This window comes from Narcine bancroftii, chromosome 2 (genome assembly GCF_036971445.1).
Source record: "Narcine bancroftii isolate sNarBan1 chromosome 2, sNarBan1.hap1, whole genome shotgun sequence".
NCBI lineage: Eukaryota > Metazoa > Chordata > Chondrichthyes > Torpediniformes > Narcinidae > Narcine > Narcine bancroftii.
This window is the reverse complement of record NC_091470.1, coordinates 243,871,596-243,885,676: the sequence shown is the minus strand read 5'-3', so window position 1 is coordinate 243,885,676 and position 14,081 is coordinate 243,871,596. Positions and strand designations below refer to the sequence as shown.

Sequence of the window (14,081 nt, the reverse complement as noted above, 5' to 3'; positions counted from 1 at the left end):
AGAAAAAAGAAAGAATCTAGAACCAGGGACATAGTTTCAGAATGCAAAAGTGCTAGAGAAACTAAACTGATCAAGCAGCATCCACAGGAATTAAGAGGCAGCCAATGTTTAACAGCCCTTCATTGGAAATCTGAAAAAATTGGTAGGTGCCTGAATAAAAAGGTGAGGGGGGGGAGAGAGTAGGGAAGGAGGGAGTGAGGAAAAGTGGAAGGAGCACAAGTTAACTAATTAGAGTAAATAGGTGGATCCAGGTGGGAGGGTGGAGAAAAAAAGCCGAGAAGTGATCGGGGGAGAGGGTAGAGCAGCTGTTTTCAACCTTTTTCAGCAATGCTCTCCCAGGACTCTGCTTAAAGTTTATGCACCCCCTTCCCTGTGAAGCAGGCAAGTTTTGGTTTCTTCTGTATTTCTCTACATAAAAACATAAAAAAATAATTATTTTACAAGGTGAAAAGAAAACAATACTTTTACTTAAACATGACATGCCACCCCCCCCCCCCTCCCCAGGGTGATTTCAACTTCCCTAATATTGACTGGCACCTACTGCCTGTATGAGGATAGATGGGGCTGAATTTGTCAGGTATGTTCAAGAAGGATTCTTGATACAGTATGTGGACTGGCCGATGAGAGGCCAAACTGGATCTGGTTCTGAAGAATGAACCTGGTCAGGTGGGAGACCTCTCAGTGGTGGAGCATTTTGGTGAGATCAACCACAGCTCCCTTAGCCTCAACATAGCTATGAAAAAGAATAAAAACAGTCAAAATGAGGAAGTGCTTAACTTGGGAAAGGCTAATTATGAAGGAATGAGGCAGGAACTAGCAAGAGAGAATTGGAAACATATGTTTAAGGGTGAAAGCACAGAAGTAATGTGGAGGAAGTTTAGGGACCACTTGTGCAGGGTTCAAGATAGGTTTGTCCCATTAGGACAAGGAAAATATGGAAAGAAAAGGGAACCATGGCTGACAAAACAGGTCAGGCAATTAGTCAAGAGGAAGAAGGAAGCATAAGAAGTATATGGTAGCAGGAAGGAACTTAAGAAAGAACTTAGGAGAGCTGAAAGGGGACATGAGAAGGCCTTGGCATGTAGAATTAAGGAGAACCCCCAGGCATTCTATGTGTATGTGAACAGAAGGATGATGAGAATGAAGGTGGGGCTGTTAAAGGATGAAGAAGGCATCATGTGCTTAGAGATGGAGGAGGTTGGGGAGGTCCTAAATTAATCGATTGCATCAGTATTCACAAGAGAAAAAAGACCTTGATGCAGTGACCAGGAAGTGTATAGCGGTTACCTGGAAATCTGATTCCCATCATTGGAAAGTGGAAATGTATGCTTGTATTCCCCATTAGAAAATTACTTATAACCTTAGTAAAAAATACAATATTTTTCAAAAAATTTGGAGTCCATATCTTCAATATGTCAGTGTAACTTCTTAACGATGCCCCCACCCACCCACGTCCTTGGCTCCCTGCATCCAGGAACCACCTGGGATTCCAGGTAAATCAGGATATTTGTCCCTTGGCAGGAGATTGATGAATCCAATGAAACCTTTTACTTTTTCTTAATTGCTTTTCATTTTATGTCTCTTTTTCTTTTCTCTCTTCAATTCTATTAACTATTTCTCTTTTTTTCCCTTGGTGGATGGGAGGGGGGTTAGGGCTTGTTCTTTTTTTCTTTTCTTACTCAAAATTGATGAATTTCATGTTGATATGAAAATATAAATAAAATAATCAAAAAGGACCTTGATCACGGTGAGGCCAAAATTGAACAGGCCTGTGTGCTGGACAATGTAGAGATTAAGGAAGAGGAAGTGTTGGATCTTCTTTAAAAAATACAGATTGATAAGTCCCTGGGGCTGGATGTGATATACCCCAGGTTGTTGTGGGAAGTGAGAGAAGAGATAGCTGGGGCAGTAGCTATGATCTTTGAATCCTCCTTGGCCACTGGGGAGGTGCTGGAGAATTGGAGAATGGGAAATGTAGTCAACTTGTTTAAAAAAAGTAATAGGGAGAAACCTGGGAATTAGAGACCAGTGAGTCTTACATCAGTGGTGTGCAAATTAATGGAGAAGATTCTAAATAAGATCTATGAAGATTTGGAGAAATACAATCTACTTAAGGATAGTCAGTATGGCTTTGTGAAGGGAAGGTTGTCCTTCATGAGTCTAATTGAGTTTTTTGAGTAAGTAACAAAAGAAATTGATGAGGGTAGGGCAGTAGATGTGGTCTACATGGATTTTAGCAAGGCATTTGACAAGGTCCCCCACGAGAGACTCATTCAGAAAGTAATAAGGCATGGGATCAGTGGAACCTTGGCTGAGTGGATAAAAATATTGGGCCTGCAGGAAGAAAGCAGAGAATTGTAGTGGAAAGAAATTATTCTGCCTGGAGGTTGGTGACTAGTAGAGTGCTGCAAGGATCTGTTCTGGGACCCCTGCTCTTTGTGATTTTTATAAATGACCTGGATGAAGAGGGAGAAGGATGGGTCGGTAAATTTGCTGAAAACATGAAGGTTGGAAGAGTTGTGGATGGTTACTGAGGTTGTAGGTTACAAGAGGATATAGACAGGATGCATACAGAATTGGGCAGAAAAGTGGCAGATGGAGTTCAATCCGGATAAGTGTGAAGTGATGCATTATGGAAGGACAAACCAGAGGATGAGTACAGGGGTTAATAGTCAGTTAAGAGTGTGGATGAACAGAGGGTGCAAATCCATACATCCCTCAAGGTTGCCGTACAGGTTGATAGGATAGTCAAAAAGGCCTATGGATGGTGAGCTTCATTGGTAGGGGGATTGAATTCAGTAGAGAGATCATGTTGCAACTCTACAAATCTCTGGTGAGACCACACTTTGAGTAATGCATTCAGTTCTGACCACCTCATTATAGGAAGGATATGGAGAGGGTGCAGAGATGATTTACCAGGATATTGCCTGGATGGGAAAACAAATCTTATGAGGCTCTTTGGAGCATTGAAGGATGAGAGGAGTCTTGATAGAGGTCTACAAGATTATGAGAGGCATAGATAGGGTGGACAGCCACACTTGTTTCCCAGGGCAGGATTAGCAAACATCAGAGGACATATGTACAACGTTAAGGGAGGAAAGTTTAGGGGAGACATCAGGGGTAAGATTTTTGCACAGAGAGTTGTGCGTGCCTGGAATGACTTGCCAGGAATGGTGGTGGAGACTGAAACATTGGGGGTATTTAAGTGACTCTTAGACAGGCACATGGATGAAATTAAAGTAGAGGGTTATGGGGTAGGGAGCGTCTAGTACCTTATTTTAGAAAGGAATATATGGGTCGGCACAACATTGAGGGCTGAAGGGCCTGTACTGTGCTGTATTATTCAATATTCTATATTCAAGAGATAGGCAGAGTTTAACCAAAAGGAAGATCAGAACAATGGGGAACTGACAAGAAAGCAGAGACAAGGCCTAGATCAGATCAGTCAGAATGAATCTTATTCATTCGTGGAGTAGGCTTCTGGAGACATATTGTCTAATCCTGTTCCCAATTCTTACTTTCTTATGTTCTAGGTATAGTTAATTAATAATTATGACAAAATAACTTTTGAAAAAAGCTTTAATCCTTCACATAAAAACTGCAAACAGGGTTCCTGAAAAGGTCCATCAATAAGTACACAAAATGTCTAAATCTGCTCTGTTTGGTCCTAAAGTACCAATTTGTTCAGATTAATGTAAAGTTTGGCAATGTGAAATTAGTATTTTGTTCAACTTAAAATTGTATTGATATAAATGTAAAGACATTGTTTGGATAATTATTGTGAAAAATGTCAAAAATACTTGTTTTTTAAAAAAAATTACATATAGAACACAGGCCACTGTTAAACTTGTAAAGTTTTGCTTCCACTGCATAACCACAGACAAGAAGGGATTAAATTATACTGATATACCATCCTTCAGGACTTTGAGACCTTCCGAATGCCTTTATGGTCATCTTAAAATATTTTTACAAGAGCTTCCCACATTTAAAATGAAGGAATTTAGGACATTCTATTTGTGGATTATAAACTTCCATAGCCAGCAATAAAATAAATTATTCGATAATTTGTTTTGGGTATTTGATGTGGACTAAACATTGATAATGTCACTGAGAGAACACCCATGTTCTTTTTTAAGCAATGTTATGAGAATTTTATCCCAATAATATTAAGCATAGAACATAGAAATCTACAGCACAGAACAAGCCCTTCTGCCAAGGGTGTTATGCTGACCTAATATCCCACTCTAACAATAGCCTAAAATTTCCCTATTGAACAAACCTCCATTTTTCTCACTTCCATGTACCTATCTAATAGTCTCTTCAAAGGTCCTTTTGTATCTGCCTTCACCACCATTTTCGCCAGTACATTCCATGTACCACCACTCTCCATGTGAAAAACCCTTTACATCCCCCCCTGAACTCATTCCCAAGCATCTTAAAACTATGCCCCCTCATGTTAGCCCTGGTAAAAAGCCTCTGGCCGTCCACATGATCAGAGCCTCTCATCATCTTGTGTGCCTGTACCAGGTCACCCCCTTATCCTCTGTCGCTCCAAGGAGAAAAGACAAAGCTCACTCAATTTAACCTCATAAAGAATGTTCTCCAATCCTTGTAAATCTCCTCTGCACCCTTTCTATAGCATCCATGGCCTTCCTGCAACATTACTTCATGTCTCTTGAACTCAATCCTCATTAATGAAGACCCACATACCATACACCTTCTTAACACAATCAACCTCTGCAGCAGCTATGAGTGCCCCATGGACACAGACCACAAAATTTCTGAGTTCATCCACACTGCTCAGCAGAATCCTCTCATTAACATTGTGTTCTGCCTTCAGATTTGACCTACTGAAATGAACCACTTCACATTTTTCTGAGTTAAAGTCCACCTGCCACTACTCATCCCAGCTCTACATCTACATCTACAATCTCCATTTGTAATCCTTGGCAACCCTTCACACTATCTACAACACCACCCTCTTTCGTGTCTTCTGCAAACTTACTAACCCACACTTCCACGTCCTCGACCAGGTAAATTATAAAAATTACAAAGAGGAGGGGACACTGAACAGATCTCTACAGAACACCACTGGTTGCCGATTTCCAAAAAGAATATAAATCATCTACAACCACCTTCTGCCTTCTCTAGGCAAGCTCATTCTGTATCCACAAAACAAGGCTTCTTTGAATTCCATGTCTCCTTACTTTCTGAATGAGCCTTGCATGGGGAATCTTATCAAATGTCTTACTGAAATCCATATACACTATATCTCCCTCTTTACCTTTATCAATGCTCATTGTTAAATCCTCAGAGAATTTATTAAGTGTCATAAGACATGACCTTCCCCTGACAAGGCTGCAGTGACTTGCTTGTAAATCCTTCAGTTCTTCTCCAACAGCTTGCCTACCACTGAAGTAAGACTCACTGGTCCATCATTTCCTGGGTTATCTCTGCTCCCTTTCTTGAACAGGGGAACAAAATTTGCAACCCAGCAATATTGCTTTCTGAAAAATGTCATCTCTGACAGTGTAGCACTCCCTCAGGAGTTTAATAATGGAATCTGGGCCAGGGATCAGTCTTTAACAATAGGAGTATTCAATAACTGCTTCTCTTGCTCAGTAATCAGTTCCTCCAGACAAAATTGATTAGGTTGGAAAGCATTTAGCCTTATGTACTTAAAATAAACACATTTCTGTGAGTTGAGGAAAATCCTTCGTTTCGTATATTGCTAATATGAAAATACATGCCAAATTATATTTTGTAATGTTCAGTTAGAATATTCGATTACTCTCTTCCTATCAGATGCATTTTTAATCATCCTTTATTTTCTTAACCTAATAATTCAATGTCCATACAATGACTCAGTTTAGAGACTTCTAGAGTCAGACATGAAGCAAAACTGGTGTGTTGTAATTTCTCCATTGTTAAACCATAAGGACAATGGAACAGCAGAATGTTTTTTTTAGTCCCTGAATGTGACCTGTCATTCATCTTTCAGCTGATCTTATTTTCATTCAACTGCTTTGATTCCCATACTAAAATTCTGAACCTGAGGTTCAAATTCCTTTGGTGTTCTAATAACTTTGACCTCCTCCAATCCAAGAAATTCCTCAAATTCTTGTCTTGTGTACTCCAAGAACCTTACACTTTGCCTAATAAATATCCATCAGTCACAATTTCAATGGAACCTAAACACTTCTTTTACATATGTTCTAAAAGTATACCCTCTGAAGAAATGCTTTCTGATATCACCTCAGAACAGTTTGACACTATTTTAAAGATGATGCCCCATTATCCTGGACTTCTCAACAGAGGAAATAATTTATTTTCTCTTTCAGCCTTCAACGAAGTATTTTTGGCAACCTGGCAACGGTCAATGAACAAAATGTGGGTTGGGAGTACCTCAAAATCAATCATAAAACAGTTACAGAGTTATAAACTAGGAGTTGTACAGCACCAAAATTAGTCATTTTGCCATTCACCTCCATGCTGACCTTATTGCCGATCTACATTAATCCTGCAATAGGTCTGTATCCTTCCATGTCTTGCCTATTTAAATGCCTGTCCAAATAATGCAAGATTTAGAGTTCAAGAAGATGTTGTCTTCAATAAATTCAGAAAATTTCAATGAGATGAGAGCATGCACACAATATCATTCTGTCATTCACAATTGGATAAGATTCTCTCATCACAGAGGACTGCCCACTGCACTAAGCAAGAAGAAAGTTCATGGCTGGCTTCTCAACGGGACTACCTACTTGTTATGTATGGCCATATGTAGCCATGTCTAAAATATCATAAAACCTAACTTTCTGATACATATTCTAGGGAACACAATTTTATGCATATTGTTACAATAATTTAATTTTCTATCTTTTATATGAATTAAGAACTTAATAATGAGTTGTAGATTGAAGATCAGGAATCAATTCAGAAATTTATTTGGACAATGAGATTTATAGTTACAAGTCCTATAATGTCTAATTATTTATTTCAATCTGCTATTTTAGATGCCGGTTTTCAAGAATGGAATTTTTTAGGTATTAATAGTTTTAAAGATCTTTTTATACAATGACAATTTATATCTCTTCAACAATTGGGAATGATATTTAACCTATCAAATTTGAGATTTTGTTCACTCGAAGCTTTTAACATTTCATACTCTTCCTGACCCAAATTTTATTGATGAACTCTTCGAGTTACAATTTACACATAAAGGCATAATATCTGCTTTATATTATAAACTATTGAATATGAAAGCATTTTATTTAAGTGGAATTAAAACCAAATGGGAGAATGATCTGAATATCTCCTTCTCAGAGAAGGATGGACTTCAATGTTAGGCCCTGATTTACGATTCATCATTGTGCACTGGGCATAGTTTTATTCAATTCAAAGTGTTACACATTGTGTACATTTCTCCACAGTTAAACTTGCTCAAATTTTTCTGATATTGGTTCACTTTGTGACAAATGTAAAATATTCGATGCCTATTTGTTAAATATATTTTGGACTTGCCGTAAATTGTAAAAATATTGGAATGGACTAACGCTTTTAGAACTTTTTCATTCATATTTAGGATCACTTCAGATCCTTGTCCAGTAATTGCACTGTTTGGTTTTTATAAAGATATAAATATTATTTTATCTTCTAATCAAAGACAGGTTATAGCATTCTTCACTTTATTAGAAAGAAGAGTAATTCTATTGAAATGAAAGGATGAGTTCCCACCTACACAATAATTATTAGATATTATTTCCTTTTTAAATCTGGAGAAAATTAGGCATAATGTCACAAAAATCAAGATTTATTTTGATAAGACTTGGGACCCATTTATAGCTCATTTCCATTATTTGATTCATTAGGTTCAATGATGAAATGTCACTGGATGTGTTTGTTTGGATCTCCTGAGGCCGTTTATTACGATTTAAGACACACACAATATGAATTTTAACCTTGATTGCTGTAGGTTTGAAATATTTTTCTTTTTTCTTTTCATTTTTCTCTTACAATATTGTATGCATTATCATTTATTGGATTTAGAATTAAGTAGTATTGCTACTGTACTGTTTGTTATTATTTGTAAATCTGCAAAGGTTTCATTGCAATTGATTTACTGCTTTTTTGCTTGTTTTTCTGATAAAACTCAATAAAAGAATTTGAAAGAAGAAATAAGACTGAATGATATCCACATTGGTGGTTACCAGATAGTGTGTGGGATTGATTTCACCAGCAACATTTAATAGAGTATCTGTTGCCTGCACATTATCTTGAACTTAGTTTCATAGACAACTCTCCCATGCTCAAATGATTTACTGTTTCTTCCAGCTTACCAAGTGCTTGAAACCCTTCTTTGGCTTGGCTTCGCGGATGAAGATTTATGGAGGGGTAATGTCCACGTCAGCTGAAGGCTCATTTGTGGCTGACAAGTCCGGTGCGGGACAGGCAGACACGGTTGCAGCGGTTGCAAGGGAAAATTGGTGGGTTTGGGTTGGGTGTTGGGTTTTTCCTCCTTTGTCTTTGGTCAGTGAGGTAGGCTCTGCGGTCTTCTTCAAAGGAGGTTGCTGCCCGCCAAACTGTGAGGCGCCAAGATGCATGGTTGGAGGTGAGATTAGCCCACTGGCGGTGGTCAATGGGGCAGGCACCAAGAGATTTCTTTAGGCAGTCCTTGTGCTTCTTCTTTGGTGCACCTCTGTCTCGGTGGCCAGTGGAGAGCTCACCATAGAACACGATCTTGGGAAGGCGATGGTCCTCCATTCTGGAGACGTGACCTACCCAGCGCAGTTGGATCTTCAGCAGCATGGATTCGAAACCCAGTGAGAGCAAAACTACTGTACTCAGGCTGAGGCATAACACTCCAATCTTACACTAAATGTGGCTGCCTCAAAGCTGATGAAACTAATGGCAATTAAAGTGTCTTTATAACAGGAATTATGCTCTACATATGCTCAACAGGAGTCATGAATGCTTTTTTTAGTAAACTTTTAAGAAATATTTGAGAGGAATAATTCCATCTTTTAGTTGTTCATTTGTAACAGCTTTGAACTTGCAAGGGGAATAATTTGATTAGAGACTCTGCTTCCATGTCCCTTGTCACTAGTAAGCTCTACATGGCTCTTCTGTAATTCATAGCAATGAACAAATATGCAAGCACTTCCAGGGTAGTGATGAGTCAAATGGTCAAAGCTAGGATATCTGTCATTAGAAGATGCCAGTTCTCTGTAAGAACTATCAGACACTTGTCAATTGCTGCATTTGATGTCCCATTCACATCATCTACCTTTCTACAGATGAAGGATCTAAAGAGAAGGTGAGCAATGTTATGTGATGGATTTCAAAATTCTATCTGCAGGAGACCACAATGTGTCTCACATATTCTTGTCCGACATTCAAAAGTACTGAGTTGTTTGATGGTTCCCAGGAAACAGGAACAGGTACCAGCCAAGCACAACTCAGAGCATCTTGTGCCTTCTAGAGCAGAGTTAGTACTATTGTTTGTGACTTCACTGTCTGGTCCTTTTCATGTGTTGTGTAAGATGTGAACACTCAAATATGAATATAGTGTGAACATCTGCCTGGTAGACAGTGTGTATGAATCATGAGATCCTTCTGAGGAAGAAAAATCATTGTCTTTTTCCATATTTTGCAGCACAAGTGAACATCCTGTAGGACAATAAGGATCTGAATTAAAACTTCCAAGATATGAATGTTTATGGTTTTCACATAATTTGGTCTTGTTGCTAATGCTCAGCTCAGATGCGTGAATGTTGTAAGTAAGACATGAGACAGAATCTGTCATTAGGTATCCGTGAAACCCATATAATTTTCTCCAATGATCACACATCCATTTATGAAAAGCCATCTTCTTGGAAGATAGAAGATAGTTGGAGGACCATCTCCCGATCTCTTTATCCCTCTGGTGTCCTGTGCTCTTTACTCCTATAATAGAGGAAAGAATAAACCTCTCAATGAGAGTAGGGATGTATTGAATAGATGGATAGATAGAGAACAGTTGTTTCTGTTGAAAATTCGAGAAAGAGGCATCAATGCATAAAGTCAGAATAGAATGCCAGTGAAAGCGCGGTACATGGCAAGTTAAACAAGTGTGCAGGCAAAGTGAAGAGTGAGTGCAAACTAAGCTGAGGTCAATGAAGATTGAGGGAGCCAGCATGAAGTATATTCATTGGATCAGCCTAAAAAGGGCAGAGTAAATTAGTTGGATCAGCAAATCCAAGGATGTGCCACTGAGGTAATCCAATAAGGTAATTAAACCAGCAGTGGAAATGAGTCCAGGAGTATCAGACCATACTGATGTTGTCAGGTCAGCTATGCATATTGACATTGGCTGGAATCCTCTTGAATCAATCTGCAGGTGATACAATTCCAAAAGATGTTTAATAGCCCCAGAATGGCACCAAGATCCTTGGCCCCAGAATGGCACCAAGATAATATCCTTGATGTCCATTCAATTTTCCTCTCATTCTTTGCACTGTAGATACCTGCAGAGAACATTGAATATCTGAGAAGAAATTCAGTTGTGTCTGTTGTCATTGGGACCACTCTGTCAACTGGTTGTGAAGTTTGGGATTAACATCTTAATGGAATGTTTGAATTAAATCTACAACAAATGCTCGGCTGAGAAAGGAATTCCACATCCAACACAACTACTGAGAATACCTCCAATGTTCTCTGTACACCAGGAAGTTTAACTTCCACATGATGTCTTTTCTTCATCAGTTTTTGGCTGAGGTGCACAGAGGTGAAGCCCTTAATTTACCCCACTGAAGATGCGATAAAAATGCAAATTCTTCTGATCTCATCTTGAAAATAAATGAACTCTGTACATAGCAGTATAGAATTACCTGGAATTTGAGGATCTTAATTCATCTTAATTTCAAATAGGTTTTGGTATGTAGTCACGGTATTGGGGTATCAGAAAAGTTAGTTGACCTCACACATGAATATTAATCAAGACAGCAAGAATATGAAAAAATTCAGTTTTCACTGGATACTGTATTAGCCACGCATACTGCTTAATGGAATCCATGCTATTCCTCACCTAACATGAATCACAATCACCACTCTTACCTAAATTTCATATGAACCACCACAGTCTTATGCACTTACCCTAAGGCACAGACCCACTTGTTACAGATTATGTAAATTCACATTGATGTGTTTATGTCAGACATATCATAGAATTGATAAGCTTATGTCCATTGGCTGGACTGTGTGTTGGATGAGTGAAGGCAATTACCGGTATTTGACTGCCACAGTATCTATAACTATCAGAGGTGCAGAGATCAGCTATTGGATACTTATCTAAGGTCTGAGGTTTTGTTACAGTACAACAGAAGTGACACGATGTACAAATGTATCAGTTAAACCTAGAACTTTCAGACTTCAATCGCACAAGCTCAGACTGGCGTCTTCATGGCTATGGATACATGGTTAAAAGGCTTTGAAAATCAGAGATATTGGAAATGTGCTTCAGGTGTGGGTTAGAAATTGGCACCTTTATACTCTCCATGCAGATCTGCACGTAGGTTAGACCTTTTGTTTGGAATTATCTCATATATGAACTAGGATTACAGGAACAGACTTCCCACTGAATCTAGAGCTGTATTTATTAGGAAACCTACAGGACGTGAGCAGTACATTAGCTAAATTACAAATTAAATTTGTAGACATTGCCCTGTCAGTAGCAAAAAATGGCATTGTGATCACCTAGAAGTCTGACCCACCCCCCCTTCCCCCCGTTCATCACCCGATGGACCACGGAGATGCACAACTGTATGCTCATGGAGAAAATAACATATAATTTAACAAATAAGAACGATACTTTTGCCAAAATATGGCAACCTTAACTAGAGCACTTTGGTGCACAGCTATAACAATAACCCACAGTTCATAAAGCTAACAAAATACAGAAATACAACTGCAGTGAAGCACCTCAAAGAGTGGAATTAGATTAGAAAGACTGACGGTACACTGAATTTTTCCTTTCTTTTTCTTTTTACCATTCTACCATTAATTGCTTTAGTTGTTTAATTTTCAAAGTTTTGGGGGAAGGGAAGGAAATTGTAAATAAGTTGACATAGTGTTTTTATCTGAGAAGTGAATTATACTAAAATAAAGTGTAAATACGTTAAAAAGAATTGTTTTTTCAGATGTGATACTATGTTTTTGGAAAAAGTGAAATATAAAATTTTCAAAAAAAAAAGCTTTGAGGGTGTCATGGTAGTTCAGTGATCCACCTTTCAGCAGATTACTAGGATACCTGAGGTGTTACCTTCAAGGCGAGACAATACAGCCACATCATGAATTGGCTTTCTCAACAAAAAAGATATTAGAATTTTATGCAGAAAATCTGAACAATTGGAAATGGAAGTTAATTAGCACCAATATTAATAATGACAAGGCAGGAAACAAAAGTAGAAAGCACCTAATAGCCTGAATATGCCTGTGATTGTCTTATCTCAGAAGCTAAGCAGGTCAATACCTGTATTGGGAGGGGAGACTGCCTGGGAACACCAGGTGCTATAGGTTTCTGTGAGGGGGTGCTGGAGAAAGTGGCGACTCTCTGTCTGCCTTAAGATAGACAAAAGTTATATAATTTCATGTATGTTACATTCTAAATGTAATATTATGTGACAATAATAGAACCTTGACCTTTATTATAGAAAATGGAGAACTGTTGACCCAATGGAAAAAAAAAGACATTTTTGTTTTACCCAAATGATGTTAGTGTAGGGAAATTTGACTTATGAGATTAAACATGATCCTGAGAAAATTTCCAATGGAGTCAAAGTTTTGTAAAATTGACAAGACTTTTGATGGGACAAATAGGGAAAGACTGGTTCCTTTTGTTGGGGAATCTGAGGTAGGGAGCCATCAATTCAAAATTGTCCCTAGAGTAAGGCTATTGAATTGAATGCTTGGGACAAAGTCGTTAATGTTTTGAGGGAAAGGAGGACAAATATTTGAAGCCATGGGGAAAATGAATCAGTACTGTCTTCCCATAACATGAATGAGCGCAGGTTCAGTAAGCTGACTGACCTCCATCTATTCCATTTTATGAAGTTTGTTGATCTTAATGCCAAAAATGGATGGATTCTATTAAATATGTAAACATTTGAAGATCAGCCATTAAAATAGGTTGGCAGAAAACTTGCTTGGCTTTAAAGAAAGAAGGGTGTCAAGATTAGCATTAAGGTTGAAAAAAATAAGAGATCTTTATGTTTCTTTTTCAAAAACTGGTATACAGAAACTTAGAATCACATTTGGAAATATAATTAAATGTATGCTTAAAAAGGGAAAATACAGTACTCTGGGAATGAACATTTACTGGATGAATTGAATCAGGATGGGCAGTGTAGGTTGAATGACATTTTATAAGATTCTTTAAAAGCATGATTGAGAAATGGGATTGTCGTGGCTTTGAAAAATAAACTGGGTAAGTATTAAAAGGGAGAAATAAAGAAGAAGATGGGAATGAGTAAGTAAATGAGATTTGGTTCCAGATGGTGATGGCAATGAGTTTTGCCTCCTTGATTACTGTGATGCCAATAGTTGTGATATTTAATGCAATGTAAGGAAAAGTGATATTGGCAAGCACCACCACCATACCTTCATAAGTCATTCCCACCCTCCCTACTCCATCACTAGTACATTTAGGCAATTAGAACACCAGGCAACATCTCTACTGCCATTCCTGTTTCAGTCCCCTCTAGAAACCGTAGTGGGATGGTATGCAGGCAGGAGTACCATTAGTGGCCCCACAGCAATACTCTTGCTTTGTGATAAATGAAAGAAAAGGATTTTGGGAGAGCTTCATAACAAGGTGATCACATGGTTGTAACTAGGAACTGGAGTAGCCTAGAGTAAGGGAGGCCAAAGGTTTCTTCATAAAACCTAGAGAAACACACCAGGTCCTCCTGCTCCATAAAAATATCCAAAAACAATAATGAAATCATGTTTCTTCACCTCTCTGCCTTACTTAACGTTGAGAAAGTTATGACTGGCCTCAGTTGGGATCGGGTTAAACAGGAGTTATTGTCACAAAGGCATCATTGCAG

The 14,081-nt window shown here is 38.3% G+C and overlaps 1 protein-coding gene across 4 annotated transcripts in view; it reads right to left on the bottom strand.

Moving 5' to 3' along the window:
- The window catches only part of pou6f2 (POU class 6 homeobox 2), a 652,592-nt gene that overhangs the window by 7,072 nt on the left and 631,439 nt on the right, over positions 1 to 14,081 (bottom strand). The gene's annotated exons all lie outside the window — the stretch shown is intronic.